This window comes from Triticum aestivum, chromosome 4D (assembly GCF_018294505.1).
Source record: "Triticum aestivum cultivar Chinese Spring chromosome 4D, IWGSC CS RefSeq v2.1, whole genome shotgun sequence".
Taxonomy (NCBI): domain Eukaryota; kingdom Viridiplantae; phylum Streptophyta; class Magnoliopsida; order Poales; family Poaceae; genus Triticum; species Triticum aestivum.
In genome coordinates, this window is record NC_057805.1 from 13,963,712 (window position 1) to 13,967,948 (window position 4,237).

Consider the following 4,237-nt stretch of genomic DNA (forward strand, 5'->3'; position numbering starts at 1 on the left):
TTTTTACAAACTGAGGTCAGATCTGGTTTAACTTTCAAAAAAGTCAAAACACGAAATTTGGCCGTACGTGGACAGTGTCCACGGCCCCGTCGCAGCAGCCGGACGTCAGTGCCGCTGGGAGCGAAAGGAAAGGACGGCGGCACTTCCACGGACGTCATCATTTCGTCTGAGCCCAAAAGACAGTGCCACCTTTTTCTTTTGCCTCGATCGGCTTAATAGATTAATATTTTAATTCAATATAATATTTTCTGTGCTCCGGCCCTGAAGCTTCTGATGATGCGTCGTCGGTTTCGAGCTGCCTCCTTCTGATGTTCTTCAGAAGAAGAAAAATGAGCACCAGTATTCATGATGATCGTCGATTGTTTATTACTCCCTCTGTAAACTAATATAAAAGTGTTTAGAAATAGTGATTTAAACGTTTTTATATTAGTTTACAGAGGGAGTATCTGGGAATACATTGAACTTGTTGTTGGACCTACATATCACCCTAAAAAAAAATCACCCGTACAAAACTTGAACGGTTTGCAGCGACGACGGATTCTGTGTCGAGTTCGGCTTTGGCGTGTCATATGGCCGCACGCTATTAGGATGGGTCAAGGCGCTGCCCTGAAGATCAGAAGATGCATGTATAGTAGTATAGTATCTTCTTCTTTTCTATAATTATTATAATATAATAAAACGAAAGCGACATGTTTATATTGTATTGCGTGTTAGCTGCTTAATCAGCATCCAGGTAGCTCAACAGTTGAGAAGAAAGGGTTTATTAGTCGACGTCGCAAAACCAGACTGATCTCATCGCCCATCATCATGCTACCAAGAAAGGCTACTGCTACGGCGACCCGCCCTCACGCTGACGGACATAGACCTTTCACCTGTGCCCGTGTTGTCTGCAGGGTGCGAGTATTCAGCCAATTAAACCGACGATTCCACCCCACCGTGCCGCCTTGTTTGAACCAACAAGTCGCCCCTAAAGAAAAAAGCAGTAAGAAAGAAGACGCGCATATTTGGCAAGCAGTAATAAGATTGGTTGAAGAGTACGCCCTGTCGACTAGACGACGCGCCGTTCTCCGATGACGGCAGGCCGGCTATGTGCCGCGCGCCGGTGGCCAGGGGAATCTTTTCCACCCACCTCCGGCCCGGGCGCTCCGAGGAGGAGACGCGGCCGCGGCCCGCCGACGTGAGCCCGCGGCCGGGTGCCGTGTGTCTCCGTCCGCATCACGCTCCCTGTGCCTGGTGCGTGCACGGCTCTGGTTCGTTGCCCCCTTCCTTCCAGAAGGAGCGATCTCGTTGAGTGCTGGGAACTGGTGCCCTCCCCTACCCTCCCACTACATACTCCTACGTCGGTGCTTCTGCTCCGCTTCCTCTTTCAGCGCGTGTCCTTCTCCATGGCGTGCGAAGGACGAGCCATATGATTATAAGAAACAATTTGGCGGGCGTGGGATGCATGAGCCTCCAGTGGCCACGACACACACGGAAGAGCTGGATTTGCGCCCTCACCAGAAAGCTCGAAAGACGCTACTGCAGTGGTGATCTTACGATCCTGCTAGAAAGAGATAGATGCATCCCAACTAGAACTCCTCTATTATTACTCTCACGCAAGGACCTAATATAACCTTTTATTTTCCTGTTCTTTTTCTAGAATGGTACAAACACCCAACTTATGCAACATGAAAAAGTGACTAATAATTCGTATTATATTTCCCTTTTTATTAATCGTTATTTTTATTCCACAAACGTGCTTTGGTCCACTTAATTGGCTGTGGATTGGCTCCAAGCTAGTGCAGATCCTTTGCCACGCGTCGTGTGGCGTCTGATTGCACTACTTAGAAATAACTTATAGGCAGGGGCGGGGCCAGGATGAAAAACAAGAGGGGGCAAAGATATACATGATTTTTTTTCAAAAATATGTATACAAGCTAATGGCTAGATCAGTTTAAAAACCAACCACACAAGCATACATATAGTGTGTAAGAACCAAAATTGCATATATGTCCTTTTATGATAATGTCAACACACATAATTATGACCCAGTCATTGCCAAAAAAAGTAAACTAACCACTGAAGGCACAATAGCTTGAGAAATATGTGTTGCTACATCCCTGATTTCTAGCCTTAGAGCTGCACAAAAAATATAAAATCGAGAATGTAAACATTTGGACGCCGATAACTGCCACACGTGTGGTATATTAGGCATCCGCCCACACATCGTGTGTGGTGTGAGCACGAGGCAGCCCACACGGGCTGTGTGTGAGCGTTCATTAGAATTGCCCATACGTGTGGGCGCGGCTATTTCGTGCCACACGCCCAACAAGTACTACTCATCTCCACCTCGTGCATGTGGCACGAAGCAAGAATGCCCACACGTCCTGGCGCAGCTACGTTAGGTACCCGCGGGATGACGATTTAGTTGCCATCCGGGATGGCAGATGCAGTTATTCGAGATGGCAAGTGTAGTTGTAAAAGCATGGCAACTCTATCTGTTTTGGTTAACTATAGTAGCCATGTCTAATTTATGGTAGTTGCCGCGTGTAATCAAACCATAGTTGCCGTGTGTGATTAACTACTTGCCACATATGATCAAACAGTAGTTGCCATGTGTGTTTACCTAGTTGTCACGTGTGGTCCAACCATAGTTGCCATGTATGGTTAATCACAGTTGCCATGTGTGTTTATCTGGTTGCCACGTACGCGCAACTGTAGTTGCCGTCTAGCAAAGAATCACAGTTGCCATGTGTGTGTACCAAGTTGCCACGTTCGTGTAACTGCAGTTGCCATCCACAATGTAGGAGTCGTCGTGTGGCGAAAAGCAGTTCGCCCAAACGCGCATGGACTAGGTGGTGGCTGTGTGGGCAGAAACTAGTTCGCCCACACACGCAGCTGGCAAACAGCGTGATGCGGGGCGTGTGGGCAAACTCTCCAACGCCCCACACACTAGCCCCGTCCTACGTGGCACATCAAATCCACCTTTTTGTGTCAAGATTCGTGCAAACTGCATTGGACGATGATCCAGGTGTGTGGGCGAGTTGGAGAAGTGCCACACGTGTGGACGTTAGTGTTTCCGAAACATTTTTAGATAAAGAAAATCTTAAACACGTTACCTCCTTCTGTTTCATCCCGTGACGATTTTTCCCATGTAAAAGAATTTCTTCTAATCTCGCCATGATTGTTGATATTAAATATGTAAGTCTCTTCTTTTTTATGGATCCAGTGTAAGCTGTTTAGATCAACTATTTCAAGCATACTGCCAGTTGTCGATTTTACTAAACATCTCTCCATTAGCTTGCCTGTCGACGCCATATAGTTGAATGTTAAATAAACTGAAATACATGAAGGCAGAATATTGCTATAGATTTTATTCTACTCCCACATGCTCAAACTTTATTCATACAAAATTATTACGCGAAGCTAGATCCAATCAATCTAATAATCATTTTGTACATTATAATGTATACACATGGATATTTGATACAATTTGCTACAGTACCTTTTTAACATGGAAATCAGAATAGATAATAAGAGAACTAAACCTAGGTCTCACGTATTACCTTGATATTGATCAGTAGAGCTTCTTCCTTAGGGATGGCAAGCCGACCGGCCGGTGTGTACAGTGCGCGGACGGCAGATGTTCGGCTGATCGCCATCGGTGGAGGGGCGTCGTATAATCATGTATCTACAGGGCAGTAGAGCCGCAGGCGGCGGCGCGAGGGCTTTCGTCAAGACAAGGTCTCTAGCGATGAGAATCATCATACGCGCATGAGGCCTGCTCGCCTCTCGTCATTCTCCCTAGATGAGTAGCTGGGCCAATAAGCTATATATTTCTCATACATGGGCTTTAAATACAACAAAAAATAAAGCAGTGGGGGCAAATATTTTGGCCTGAGTGGGGGCAACGCTGAGTATCCTGGGCCTAGCATAAGTGGGCAAAAAAAACGAGTGGGGGCATTCGCCCCCACAGCGATGCACGTAGATTCGCCCCTGCTTATAGGTAGACGTTTACTAGTAGTACGCTATATTAACTCACGCTATTGCTAATTACTAGTAGCGCCTGCCAAAAAAACACGCTATTAGTATATATCTCTAGCAGACAAAACAGAGTAGTAGCGCAGGTTGTAAGTGAATAGCTAAAGCGCAAGTGAGAGACCGACGCTACTACTAGCGTGTCCACCGCCACACCATCCACCTCCATCCACTCCCACCCACCAAACTCTCTCTCGCGAAACCTAAAAAAAACTCTCTC

At 46.4% G+C, this 4,237-nt stretch overlaps 1 long non-coding RNA gene across 1 annotated transcript; it reads right to left on the minus strand.

Moving 5' to 3' along the window:
- Nucleotides 1-745: 745 nt before the first annotated feature.
- Nucleotides 746-3,764, minus strand: LOC123099410 (uncharacterized). Its single transcript, XR_006448156.1, has 2 exons — nucleotides 3,546-3,764; nucleotides 746-967 (listed from the first exon to the last, which is right to left on the minus strand). It is a non-coding gene; the product is annotated as an uncharacterized lncRNA (long non-coding RNA).
- Nucleotides 3,765-4,237: the final 473 nt, after the last annotated feature.